Below are 7,056 nucleotides of genomic sequence, written 5' to 3'. Positions count from 1 at the left end.
ACAGACAAAGCATACTGCAGAGAAGGAAAGGAGAGGTGCAGAATGTAACGTTACAGTCATAGCTAGGGTGTGGAAAAAGATCAGCTTACTATGAGGTAGGCCCATTCAAAAGTCTGATGGCAGCTGGGAAGAAGCTGTTCCTGAATCGGTTGGTACGTGACCTCAGACTTTAGTACCTTTTTCCCGATGGAAGAAGGTGGAAGAGAGTATGCCCAGGGTGTGTGGGGTCCTTGATTATGCTGGCTGCTTTTCCGAGGCAGTGGGAAGTAGAGACAGCGTCAATGGATGGGAGGCTGGTTTGCGTGATGGACTGGGCTTCGTTCATGACCTTTGTAGTTTCTTACAGACTTGGACTGAGCAGGAGCCATACCAAGCTGTGATACAACCAGAAGGGATGCTTTCTATGGTGCATCTGGAAAAGTTGGTGAGAGTTGCAGCAGACATATTGAATTTCTTTAGTCTTCTGAGAAAGTAGAGGCGTTGGTGGGCTTTCTTAACTATAGCATCTGCATGGAGGGACCAGGACCTGGTGTGGAGAAACATCAACTTAATGCAATGTAAGTCCATTCAAAAGTCTGATGGCAGGAGAAAGGAGGCTGTTCTTGAGTCGGTTGGTACATGTCCTCAGACTTTTGTATCTTTTTCCTGATGGGAGAAGGTGGAAGAGAGTATGTCTGGGGTGCGTGGGGTCCTTAATTATGCTGGCTGCTTTTCCGAGGCAGTGGAAAGTGTAGACAGAGTCAATGGGTAGGAGGTTGGTTTGATTCTTGGTCTAGGCTTCGTTCATGACCCTTTGTCGTTTCTTGAGGTCTTTGACAGAGCAGGAGCCATATCAAGCTGTGATACAACCAGAAAGAAGGTTTTCTATGGTGTATCTGTAAAAGTTGGTGAGAGTCGTAGTAGACGTGCCAAATTTCCTTAGTCTTCTGAGAAAGTAGAGACATTGGTGGGCTTTCTTAACTATAGTGTTGGCATGGAGGTGCCAGGACAGGTTGTTGGTAATCTGGACACCTAAAAACTTGAAGCTCTTAACCATTTCTACTTCATCTCCACTGATGTAGATAGGGACATGGCCTCCACTATACTTCCTAAAGTTGATGACTATCTCCTTCATTTTACTGGCATTGAGGGAGAGATTATTGTTGTCACACCAATTCACCAAATTCTCTATCTCTCTCCTGTATGCCGTCTCATCATTCTTTAAGATCTGACCCACTACAGTGGTGTCATCAGCAAACTTGAAAATTGAATTGGAGGGGAATTTGACCACACAGTCGTAGGTGTATAAGGAGTATAGTAGGGGGCTGAGGACACAGACTTATGGGGCATAGGCATTCAGGATAATCGTGGAGGAGGTATTGTTGCCTATCCTTACTGATTGCGGTCTGTGGGGTAGGAAGTCCAGGCTCCAGTCACAGAGGGAAGAGCCGAACCTTAAGCCACAGAGTTTGGAGATGAATTTTGTGTTGAAGGCTGAGCTGTGGTCAATAAATAGGCGTCAGTCCATTGAAGATAAATATACTTAAAATTCTTGGTTATTCTTTGAAAAGTATTTTTTCAGCCTGTTTAAGAGAAAAAAATCCTTGCATTAATTTAGCACCTTTTATAGTCTCAGGATGACCCAACGCGCTAATTAATTTTTGAAGTATCATCATTGGTGTTATTTCGGAAATGCAGCTGCTAATTTGCACACATCATTCCACATGCAGCTGTGAGATAATGACCGGATAATCTGTTTTGATGGGGTTGGTTGAGGAACGGATGTTAGCTAGGACACTGGGAGAACTTCCCTGCTCTTCTCAAATGATGGGATCTCCCATATCCACTAGAATTGACAGATACTGTCGATCGACAACAACAAGCAAAGCTTAGTTTGGTAAAACATTCCAAGATGTTTCACAGGAGAGCTTTCAAATAAACTTTGACATCAAGCCATATAAGGCACTATTAAGACGCATGACCAAAACCGCAAAATAAAAACTAAAGCTAAATAAAAAATAAAAGTAGATTTTAAGTAGCTTTGCTAAAGAAAGAGAGAGGGGGAGGTGGAGAGATTCAGGGAGAGAGTTCCAAAACTATGGACCCAGGCAGCTGAAACAAAGTTCCCGGAGGTGCAGTGATTTAAAAAATGGGAATGCACAGGAAACTAAATCAAAGGGCACAGAGATCTCAAAGGCTTGTAGTGCTGGGGGAGGTTCCAGAGATAGGGATGAATGAGGCATGGAGGGATTTAAGTATAAGGATCAGAATTTTAAAATTGAGGTTTGGATGGACTGGGAGTGAGCACAAGGGTGATGGGTGAATTGCACTTAATGCAAGTTGGGATATGATTGGAATTAGCTGATAGATTTAACTTGTCATCGGAAAGGCAGCACTCCAACATCACAGCATTCCCCCAGTACCATACTCACCAGCCAATCTAGATATTGCACTGAAGCCATGGATCAAAAAGAACTAAGCCAAAGAGAGGTACCATGGGCAGTATTCAACAAAATTCTCTGTAAAAGATAATATTCAGAAATCTTTTGTCTGATGTGGTTCACATTGCAGGTCAACATATGGACTGCTTGTTGTTTTCTATCTTTCAAAGAAGGACAGTCAAGCCTGTAGTTCCTTCAAATCCAATGAACTATTTCTTGTGCTCTCTTTATTCTTTAATGAACCTATTTGGCAGTTTTTAGCCTCAGCCACAGAGAATCATAGAATCCTACAGCGCAGAAGGAGGCCATTTGGTCATTTGAATCTGCACCGACCACAATACCAGCCAGACCCTTTCCCTATAATCCCATGCATTTATCCGAGCTAGTCCCCCTGGCAATTTAGCTTGGCCAATCCACCTAACCTGCACATCTTTGGAATGTGGGAGGAAACTGGAGCACCCGGAGGAAACCCACACAGTCACGGGGAGAATGTGCAAACTCCAGTGACCCAAGCCGGGAATCGAACCCAGGTCCCTGGCGCTGTGAGGCAACAGTGCTAACCACTGTGCCACCGTACCACCTAGTGATTTCTTCTACTGATCCTTAAAAGAAAGACTTTCATTTATTCAGCACTCTATCCAGTATCAGGTCTTCCCAAAGTAAAGTGACTTCCATGAGGGTGTCAATCACTTGTCAAGCACTGAAAGCAATCCCTGAACAGTAGCCTCTCACCTGGCCATAGTTGACACTCTTCAGTTTCACTCAAAGACTTCCCAACTTGTCAGTTTCACTGAAGTCATACTCCCCGCTATTCACTCACTTGATTAATACTGGGGAGCTACTGGCAGCTTGGGAAATAGGTGTACTGTCTGTTAAAGCCAGTGTGCTTGATTAAAACAGGACTTAATTACCTATTTGAATATTTAAATGATTTACCTTTGATAATGAATGTGGCTAAAACCCCCAAATCCTGCAGATGACACAAAACTGATATTATTCCTCCAGTTGAATGTTTTCAATGGTTCATTGTACTCTTGTACTTGAATAATAGTGGGTTGAACCTATATCCTGTCGGGGGACAAGAACAGAGGCAGGTAGGCACAGAATTTCACACCTCCAGTCATATCAGATTGCTGCCGCCTTTCTGACGTGGAGATGCCGGCGTTGGACTGGGGTAAACACAGTAAGAAGTCTAACAACACCACAGCAACCTCTGCAAGATGTGCCGGAACATCGACACGGAGGCCATCATCTCACGCGAGAACACCATCCACCAGGTACACGGTACATACTCTTGCAACTCGGCCAACGTTGTCTACCCGTTACGCTGCAGGAAAGGATGTCCCGAGGTATGGTACATTGGGGAAACCATGCAGACGCTACGACAACGGATGAATGAACACCGCTCGATAATCACCAGGCAAGACTGTTCTCTTCGTGTTGGGGAGCACTTCAGCGGTCACGGGCATTCAGCCTCTGATCTCTGGGTAAGCGTTCTCCAAAGCAGCCTTCACGACACACGACAGCGCAGAGTCGCTGAGCAGAGACTGATAGCCAGGTTCCGCACACATAAGGACGGCCTCAACCGGGATATTGGGTTCATGTCACACTATCTGTAACCCCCACAACTTGCCTGGATATGCAAAATCTTACTCGCTGTCCTGTCTGGAGACAATACACATCTCTTTAACCTGTGCTTAATGCTCCCTCCACTCACATTGTCTGTACCTTTAAGACTTGATTAGCTGTAAAGACTCACATTCCAATCATTATTCATGTAAGTTGAGTTTGTGTCTTTGTGCCCTGTTTGTGATCAGAACTCCCACCCACCTGGCGAAGGAACAGCTTGTTCCGAAAGCTAGTGGCTTTTGCTACCAAATAAACCTGTTGGACTTTAACCTGGTGTTGTTAGACTTCTTACTGCCTTTCTGACCAGCAGTGATTTCGCACAGGATGATAGAAAGCAGAATCTGGCAACCTAACCAATTTAGATATTTGTCCATTGAGCTTTGTGACAACAACTGGACATGGGATTAAGGTACTCAGAGAGATAGGGAAGAGGGGCAATAAGGAGTAACACTCTCAGGAGCAGTTGCAAAGTCTCGGGCATGCAGATAGAAGAGGAGAGAAGAACAAGGAGTAGGAAAGCAACCAAGGCCACATCCTCATCATTCAGTGGATTGGCAAAGAAGAAGCAACCTGGACATATCAGAGTATCAGTGCTACTGGAGATTGCGCTGACCTCGACAGATGGTCACTGGGATTTGTGCACTAGTTGAGGAAGACAGCAGGTCTTGCAGCCGTGTGCTGGAGCAGCATGTGCCCTCAGCTAGCTCCGTTGATGTTTCTGCTGGTGGTTGCCAATCTGGAGGCCTGTCATCCAGGTGTCCATGCAGGACAAAGAATGCCATTAAACCTCTTGTGGCACGGCATCCTCGTTCTCCGGATCTTCTGCCAACTCCAGCCAGGCCTGCTTAGTTTGACTGGGTGGCCTTCCTCTGAGACCCTCCTGGAAGAAGAAGACCCCTCACCTCTCACATACTGCCTTCAACAAGGGCTGCATCAGTGAATTGTGGGACAGCCCCTACCCCAGGCGTCAGGTACCTGCCCCTCCACCTGGTGAGTCTGAGTTTCAATGATGAACTAAAATGGTTACCACAGTAATGGCTGTTGTCATGCCTGTAATTTGGGCCCACACTTTAATAGTCCAGCCTCCCTCCCACACCTGCTGTCATGAATTGACCACCTAACCCAGCCTCTGGCCAATTATTTGCTGACCTTGGACAAAATCACCAGCTGTGACTGCGGAAAACCCCAACCCCGGCCAAGTCCCCCTCACTCCGGCCAAGTCCCCCTCACTCCCAGAATGCTGGCGGGACCTGGAAGTGACGTCAAGGTGCACAACCCCAAATGCAAAACCCTGCCCAGTGTGACATTAATTCAGTAAATGGCAGGTAAATTCAATTTTAACATTTTTTTTTTAAGTGCTGCAGTTAAATGTACTGCATTTTGCAAAAAACAAAATTTTCAAATTTCTGCAATATCTCTTGCAATAAATATTAGTGCAGTCAGTTTAACAAACCCTAGGTGAGAAACATCTGCCGGATGCTAATAGAATGACTCTGTTTACTCACTGGAGCAGTGAAAACAGCACATTAATCAGCATTAGCATAAAGCACCAGGTGACAGAAACAGCTGCGAAGGAAACTGTCTTACATTTCATTGACCTAAAACAATAGGAATGAAGGTCAATATAATATCAAATTCCAAGCAGGAAACAACATTGAAATGCTGTGGCTGTGTTAAAAAGAATTTTCTCTCTACCATCTCAGCATTAATATTAACTTTTTGTTCCAGAATTCCTGCTTAATTCCATATGCACTATATTTTTATGGTACCTTTCTTAAGTATTTCTTTTCTATTTTTTCCTAACATGCTTCTCTGTAATCAGCCTCTTCAAGGTGCATAATGCCAGCCCATGTTGGAAATGGGTGAACCTCTGCTCTCTGTATATTTCTCTTATCCCATCCATTGCAGTGATTGGGAATTCATTGCATGGCACACTTCAAACTTAGATATATTGTGATATGACATGTAGGAAGATAGTACATTGCAATGATCAGTTCTAGAACAAGCTAAATGCTAAACAGTGTTCAGTGGGTCAAAATTTGTCAGTTGGTTCATGTAGGCAGCTGGGATCAAGTGAATCTCTTGAAGAGCATAGGGAGTGTAGGAGTAGAGTTTTAAGAGAGAAATCAGGGGGGCAAAAAGGGGACACAAAATTGTTTGGGCAGATAAGGCAAAGGAGAATACAAAGAGCTTCTACAAATACATAAAGGGCAAAAGAGTAACAAGGGAGAGAGTAGGGCCTCTTAAGGATCAACAAGGTCATCTATGTGCGGATCCACAAGAGATGGGTGAGATCCTAAATGAATATTTCTCATCAGTATTTACTGTTAAGAAAAGCATGGATGTTAGGGAACTTGGGGAAATAAATAGTGATGTCTTGAGGAGTGTACGTATTACAGAGAAGGAGGTGCTGGAAGGCTTAAAGCGCATCAAGGTAGATAAATCCCCGGGACCTGATGAAGCATATCCCAGGACGTTGTGTAAGGCTAGGGAGGAGATTGCGGGTCCCCACGCCGAGATATTTGAATCATCGATGGTCACGGGTGAGGTGCCTGAAGATTGGAGAGTGGCAAATGTTGTGCCTTTGTTTAAAAAGGGCTGCAAGGAAAAGCCTGGGAACTACAGGCCAGTGAGCCTCACATCTGTGGTGGGTAAATTATTGGAAGGTATTTTGAGAGAGAGGATCTACAGGCATTTAGAGATGCAAGGACTGATTAGGGACAGTCAACATGGCTTTGTGAGTGGAAAATCATGTCTCACAAATTTGTTTGAGTTTTTTGAAGGGGTAACCAAGAAGGTAGATGAGGGCAATGCAGTTGATGTTGTCTACATGGACTTTATCAAGGCCTTTGACAAGGTACCGCATGGTAGGTTGTTGCATAAAGTTAAATCTCACGGGATCCAGGGTGAGGTATCTAAATGGATACAAAATTGGCTTCTTGACAGAAGCCAGAGGGTGGTTGTAGAGAGTTGTTTTTCAAACTGGAGGCCTGTGACCAGCAGTGTG

The sequence above is a fragment of the Mustelus asterias genome, chromosome 16, assembly GCF_964213995.1.
Source record: "Mustelus asterias chromosome 16, sMusAst1.hap1.1, whole genome shotgun sequence".
Classification (NCBI taxonomy): domain Eukaryota; kingdom Metazoa; phylum Chordata; class Chondrichthyes; order Carcharhiniformes; family Triakidae; genus Mustelus; species Mustelus asterias.
Note: the sequence above shows the minus strand (reverse complement) of the source record.